At 40.6% G+C, this 7,831-nt stretch overlaps 1 long non-coding RNA gene across 1 annotated transcript; it reads right to left on the bottom strand.

The window, feature by feature from the left end:
* Positions 1 to 988: 988 nt before the first annotated feature.
* On the bottom strand, positions 989 to 7,096 carry LOC311266784. Its single transcript, XR_014623767.1, has 4 exons — positions 6,772 to 7,096; positions 5,294 to 5,407; positions 3,221 to 3,390; positions 989 to 2,395 (listed from the first exon to the last, which is right to left on the bottom strand). It is a non-coding gene; the product is annotated as an uncharacterized lncRNA (long non-coding RNA).
* Positions 7,097 to 7,831: the final 735 nt, after the last annotated feature.

The following is a 7,831-nucleotide window of genomic DNA, read 5'->3' on the forward strand; positions in this document are numbered from 1 at the left end:
CAAACGGCTCAAAGCAAGGAGAAATGAAAACTGTAACCTTTCTGACTTACCTACACCTGAGCATGATGAAAAGATTGAGTATGCATCTGACTCAGAAGATGATGAAATGGATGTATGGTATGATTATCATTCAGCACGAGAGTCAAAGGAACCAGAATCTCAGAAAGTTGATCAACCAGAACCTTTCAGTCTGGACGTGGATCTAGCTATCCATACAAGTAACTCAGAGATGCAAGAGGCTACAGCTGAGGAACCTGCAGCAGCTGGGGAAGATGAATCCTCAGTTCAAGATAAGACTGTCGAAAGGACTGCTGAAGCTGAAAGAGACACTGAGACACAGACATTAGACAAACCAACTGAGACACAAATGAGAGATGACACTGTTGTGAGACAAGACATAACGGCGAGCTCAGACGAGACAAGACGACCTCAGAGACTGAAGAGGGTCCCCACCAGACTAACCTATGACTTTCTAGGAAGCCCAAAGTCTGTAGTAGTTAGTACCCATACTGCTTCCCTAGTTAAGGTAGATGACAAGGAAGTTGGTTTATTTATATCTCCTTTTAAGAGATACAAAAGCACTTTTTATAAGTGGATAGGTTAAAGGGATTGTGTACCCGGTTCATAACAAAATTATGTGGTTTATGTTATACATGTCATGAGGTCATGACCATTTTTTGGTGGGGGGAGAGTGTAGCGCCCTGCTATAAATGATATGTTATTTCATGTGTTTGGGTTTACAAATATTCAGTATATTTTGCAATATTGCCTGTTAAATTAGTTCTATGGTGAAATAACCTTGAAGTAATACAGAGAAATTAATAAGTGCACTTCATTTGGGGAAGGTACTAAAATGTCCCATGTTTTTCATGGTTTGTGAATGTCTCATGACGTTTCTTTTGTTTATTTGAGTAACCAGGTATCAATCTGTTATTAGCCAATCCGTGCCTGTCAGAGATGAGTGTCAATTACCTACCTGATTCGGAAGGGGGTGGGACTAAGAAAGAAAGAGAGGAGACGAGGCTCGGGCTAGTAACGGGAAGAGACGAGGAGAAAGAGTGACAACACCATGGAAAAGTAGTTGTAAGCTATTTGAGACCCTATAAAGTTACTGTTGTTACTAAAACCTTAAACCGGAGGGTCAGTTTGTGTGTTACCGGTACCAAATGTGGAAGTAAGCCGAGTTCAGAGCTGTTTCAGCCGGGAATTGTACTGAGTGTCCGAGACGCCATTATCGTTGTGTATAGAGCTAGAGTTAGCCTCGTCTCTGCTAGCTGGAAGGAGACCGCGTGTGTGTGAGGGAGAAATATTTTGCGCCGAGTTTCCTGATGTATCTCCGACCTACATGCCTGCCTGCCGCTGATCTGCTGCTGCTGTAGAGGGTGCTCAGGATCCCCGCTGTCGCCAGAGAGACTGCTGCTGCACGAGGACGTGTCAGCAGGACTAGTTTTCTTCATCTCCTGTCACCTCACTCCTCTGAGCGAGGGTTTGAGGAAACTGTGGTTATCCGTGAGTACTGAGAAACACTTTCACAAGGATACATGAGCTCCAACTCGACATGCGCGCCAACGATATGGTACCATAACTGATTTACAAAACCCGGGTATTTATTTATTTTTTATTTTATTTTCTGAACTCAAAGGTCACCAGGTCAAAAGTAAAGGGTGATTGCCTATGTTTTCTTTCTGTGTAATAAACACTTCTTCCTGTTGCAACGTGTATTTGCAGTCACAAATGTTTATTTGAATGTGGTGTTATTAGGGCTATAGTGTGTTAAAGGTACATGCATGGGAGTATTAAAGTTCACAATAACAATGTAGCTATAAAATAAGCTAACCAGGCCTCTATGCACCCTAGGCAGAGTCATACGCTCTAGTTTAAGTAAACACATTAACCGGTTGATATTTTCGTGGACTCCCTCCAATTCAGTTCCCAGGCTCGAGGTGTCATCAGGTATAAGGGGTTTTACCATGACAATGCTGTAATAAAATAGAGTTGGTTGGGAGGGCTACACATCTCTCATCTCATTTTCTTTCCGCTATTTCCCTATTGGGGTCGCAGGGTGTTGCCGCTTTTATCCCCCCTTTCGGGGGGTTGCGGGGCTACTGGGGCCAAATCCAGCTCTCACCGGGCGAAGGCCAGGGTACACCCCTGGATGAGACGCCAGTTCATCCAGGGCCCTCTGATGGCAGAGGCTGCCTCGCAAGGTGCCAACTGCACATCAGGAGCAGTTTAGGGGTTCAGCATCTTGCTCAAGGATGCTTCGGCACGTAGCTCAGTTCCGCCCAGGGGAGCCGGGGTTCGAACCAGCAACCTTCTGGCTGCTGGTCACCTGCTCTACCCACTGAGCTCAACACCCTCTTTTATCTGGCAATGATCTCCGTTGGACGACAGGCTACAAAAGTAAGAGAAGAGTTAGTAAATAAGGATGAACTGGTCAATCAACAAATCACAAGGTAGCGCACAACTACTGGGACATCTCAATTTACAAACCCTAATGGCACAGCTGATAGTTCACCATATCCAATTCAACTTCTACAGCTGTGACTAGTCTCTTACATCATCACAAGTATTTTATTTGTATGCATATCTAGCTGCTATGCTTACTACTGCAGTAATCTAATTCAGTAGTAAAACAATTTAGCTCAATGCGCCAAGAATTACATTTGAAAAGCACATCTCTTTCCAGAAATCAAAACATGGTTACTCGAGATAATCCACACACCTCATGAACAGTTTCATTGAAAACTATTATGGCAGTCTTTGGTAGAAAATGGTTCTCTATGAAACTGCTCACAATGACTGTGGATAATCTTGAATAACCGGGTCATGATTTCTGTAAGGAAACATTGCCTTCGAGTTTGTCCAATGTATTTTTTCACACTTTGAGCACCACAAACCCAATGCCATTCAACTCCATTGTATTGGAGTGATAGAAGACATCTCTACAGCTACAGCAGAGACTATCTTGATGGATTGATATCACTCTGGGGAAGAGGAAAAATATGTTGGGGTTTTTTTGGGGGGTTTTTTTTGTATTTTTTGTGAACTTCTCCTTTAAATGATTAAATGATAGGTTATGCTAGATGAGTACAACCACTTTGGTAATGAAATGGTTAGAATTTCAAACCAAAATCTACATCCCTAAGCACAAATGTTTCAGATTTCTAATCTAACATCAATAAAACATTTTAAAATAGAAACCGTCCCCGTGATTCACCTCTTCTGCCAAGTGCCTTCTGTGCCGTTTTCTTCTTTTCCTCTCATCCTCTGAAGAGGAGGAGGAGGATGAGGATGGGGAGTAGTTGGAGTCGGTAGATGAAGAGGAGGAGGTGGCTGATGAGGGGGGTGCAGATGATGATCACTCCGTCACTACAACATTGGCCTGGGCTAAAAAGAAGAGAAAATTGTATAGTGTAAACAATAATAATAATAATAATAATAATAATAATAACAACAACAACCAGGGGTGCACATAACTGGTGTGCAGGTGCGCATGCCTGGTCAAAATAAAAAATGCGCACCAGACAACATGTGAAAAGGCTCATTTACGTACCAACCTTTTTGGGACACAGTTAGTCTACTTTACTGAAATAACATCATCACTACTGTTTACAGACTGTCTGTGAACACAGCATTCAGAGCCGCTCCTCTCCAAAGCGGCGATGGTCGAGCGAGGCAGACAATCAGTGGAGAGAGCGGGCCGCGTTAACAGAGAGAAGCAGTGAAATCAAAGAAATAAAACTTTATTTTCCCCATTGTTTCACAGCGGTTACATTCTAAATCACAAATTAACACATGCGCACCTCCACACAACCTGCAGGAATGCACCACACTGCTGAGTCTGTTAATTCAGTTGAAACTGTCCGCTGTAGTTTCTCTGTTCTGGATGTGCGAGCACCCACACGCGGGTTTGTGTATACATGCGTATGTGTGTGACCACCGTCACGCACACACACGCAGAGACCTGCAGCTCTTTAACATCTATGACAAAGACAGACATCTAACGTGGTTGCTACAGTTTTATAGATTCCTGCACTCACAGCCTGTGCACTATTATTGGCTGGTGGCTACACACCTGCTGCTCAGAGGTTAACACCCAGAAACATCAATGTCAGTTAAAAAATATTATGAACATTAATCTATTCTAACAAAAAGTATCAAAGTATCATATTTATATTGGTCTCGGTATTGAAACAAAAAAAATTTGCATTGTGACAACACTACTCACACGTAAAGGGTGAGCACCAAGCAACATCTCCAGGTGCTCCTTTGAGAGCCAGACCAAAAAAGTTATATGCACCCCCGATAATAACAGTGTGCAAACAATGTGCTCACACTTTCAAAGACATTAAAGTAGGGCTGCTCAAGCAGGATTGAGTATTGTTTAGATTTGATTGATTCTGGTTCTGATTCTGCTTATCAAATCCAGTTCTTATTGAATCTTAGAATCTCCAATATGATTCTAATATTTTTGGTGAGGGAGAAAATAATAATATATATAACCAAATATAATGATAATATCAAGAACCAAAATTAGGTTTGAATCCCCAAGTTTACACTAGGTACACTCATGGGTATGCCAATGTATCCATGTGGCATGCATTCACTTTCCTCTGAAGGTCGTATGAAGTCATTAAATGCCATTTCTGCTTGGACCTTGGCCATTGCTGCTTGCGGCTATATTTATTATTATTATTTTGTATCATATTATTTCTAGTAGTACTCCTACTTCCTAAGTACTGGACTATCTTTTTACACCTTTTTGCACAAAGATGATATTGTACTCATTTGAACTAAATTGTTTATTAATGGACAGTATGCGTCATGTAATGATGTTTATGATCTTTTTTCAAAAAATGTTTACTTCTGGTATCTGTATCAGTATCGAAAGTTGTAGCAAAAAGTATCGGTATCGAATTGTAAAAGTGTGGTATCGCCCATCCCTGCTTGAAAGGCAACATGTTGAAAGGTATGATACTGAATGAGTAAAATGCTATTTCTCTGGAAAGTATGATTTAGATTTGTGTGTGTGTATACCAATACTTAGATGTTGTGCAGTTTCTATATTTATGAACCCTCAAGTACAGTTTGTATTAAGCTTAGGAATACAGTGACACTTGTAGTTTTGACCAATACTAAAGATACTAATCTAGTATCTTTATTTTGTCTATGTGCTTCACTGCAGTTGAGGCAGTGTTCATATGTTTGGAAGAACAAAACTGATTCTGATACTGAGATTAGGATTAGGTATGGAAAGAAAGTAGTTTTGAGGAGAAAGAAAAACACTTACCTGCAACTTTTTGACGAAGGGAGGCCATCTCATTCAATTTCCGGATTTTCAGTCTCAGCAATTGTTCTCTTTTCTTAGCCTTTTTGATCATGACTGCTGCTGTTGGACTCATGACTGAAAATGAGAGAAATAAAGTTGAGTGCATCTAAAATCACGTTGTAAAAAAATGTTAAGTACATGTCATAATTATGTGAAATGCTGGTTAAGGGAGTTGGAACAAAAGTAGAATATTAGAACTTAATGGCAGATAGTCTGAACATGATTGCGACTAAGGGGTAATGATATTGTATAAAATCTAGATTCTATACATATTCGAATTTTGAAGACACAATTCAATTTCCAATTCTTAAATGTTGTGTGTTAAACTGTATTCATATTTCAGAGCTCTAATGAGAGTTTATGTATTATACTACCAGGCCTAACAACTTTTCTGTGGGAAACCCTGGAATGGGTAATAAAGAAAAAATAAGAAGTTTAATATTTAGTGCTCAAGCTACCTAATAAAAATGTTTTGCCTGTTAACGCATCTCTGTGAGAGTTGTTGCTGTGTTGTTGACTGCAACACCCAGCATAGAAGTCTATTTTCATTCCCTTCGTCTGAGCCTCTGAAGACTCAGTGGATTGATTTCATTTTTAACGGAGATGTACCCTCAAAACTCCCCAAAATGTTCTATGTGTGCGTCCACCATATTACGGATGACTGCTTTATTAACCTTGGTCCATACAAAGCAGGCTTCGCTAAAAGTCTGAAGATAAAGCATGGATCTGTACATGACACATTATCAAATGTGGAAGTTTTACCATTTTGTGTTGCTTGCTGTATAAGGCTATACAGCACAATGGCCTGTTTTCAGTAGGGCATACTAGAGGGACTTTTCAGGCTGTATTAAATCCAGGACCAAGGTGGGTTTTGGGCAACACACCCCTGAGACCTATGTGAAAAATTAGTATAATATGTCACCTTTAAGGTCTGGTTAGGTTTAGCAAAAAAAACCACTTAGTTAGGATTAGAGAAAGTTCGTGGATTAAAATAGCCGGTGTTGTCACCACAAAAATACCTGTTGTCAATGCAACAGTAAACAAACTCAAGACAGTTGTTAATGTGACAGCATTTAATCTATCTCGCCTTCAGTGTTGTTGTGTCCTCTGAATTGTGTGCATCCTTCTTTCATTATTCACACATCTTGATCTGTGCTCCTACTCCGCTGCTCAACAACATATCACAATAATTGTAGCTGCCACAGAAATGGCAATATGCTGCTGCTGATCCATTGTTGTTTTACAGCTCGCAAATTTTGGGCTGCATGTCATTTGTTTACAAAATAACGTTCGCTTAACAAGGAACAGTGTGAACCGCACGAAAACTAATTTGCAACAAAGTATCATTTTAAATAAACCAAATGAAATAAACGTTAGCAGTTAACGTTAAGCTAGTTAGGCTAAAACGAGTGCTAACAGGTCAACATTAGCTAACTTACCGACAGTCTGAGATTCGTCTCTCCTGTCAGCATCAAGGGTGTCGCTGGAAATATAAATATCATCTTCGTCATCTTGGATAACGTTAGTTTCCGTCAAATTCTTGTGCTCACCGCCATCACTACTGTCGTCCGCTATGATGCTAACGTCAAGTGTTGTTGGCTGCGTTTTTTCTTTCCACGACGGCGGTGTCGCCAACGTGTCTTCTTTTAAGGCTTTTCCAGATCTGGTGAAAGGTCTTTTGGGCATGGTGAAACAAAATGTTACAGAAAAAAACAGTCAAGTTGCCAGGAGTCAGGACATGTCAGGAGGCTGTCGTTGGCAAGAGACAGGTCTGAATCGGTCTGAATCTGCATGAAGAGTGATGCTGCGTTTAAGTATAACTTGGAGGTAATAAATTCCGACTTCCAAGTAGGAAAAATAAAATAACAGCTGGTATGTTTTGGGTATGTCCACCAAAGCCAGAGGTGGGTTACGGTATATAGTCGCATTTGCTATCAGCATAAGCAGTCTGTTAAAAGAGAACCATCCCAGAGGGTTTTCATAGAGGCCCCCTCTGAGATGTACAGGAAAGATGGGCTTTTTTTTTTCTTTTTTTTTTTTTAAGTATTTTATTTTGATCACGAAGAACAATGACAATAAGGACATAACGTACGCCATAAAAGTACGAAAAATAAAACAACATACAAAAAAAAGACACATGGGTGGTATCAGTAGTCATCAGAAGGCAGGGAGAAAGAGCATCCATAAGTCTAAGAATGCAAAATAGCAGCTGGGTACCTATGTCATATGCTCAGTTATCAAGAAGTGCTAGGAATGGCCTCCACATTTTTTGGAAATTGGTGTGTGACCCTTGTCCATTACAACGAAGATCCATCTTAGCAATGGAGAGCATCTCGTTCAGCCATCTTTTGAAACAGGGAGGTGATGGGGACTTCCAATTTAACAATATAAGCTATTTAGCTACAACCATGCCCACCTTTAACACCTGTTTCTGGTGAGAGGGAAGGGCCCTTGTCTCATCAGAGCAGCCAAATATCACAAGGCTACAATCAGGCTGAT

Source organism: Pagrus pagrus, assembly GCF_965226575.1.
Source record: "Pagrus pagrus genome assembly, chromosome: 12".
Taxonomy (NCBI): domain Eukaryota; kingdom Metazoa; phylum Chordata; class Actinopteri; order Spariformes; family Sparidae; genus Pagrus; species Pagrus pagrus.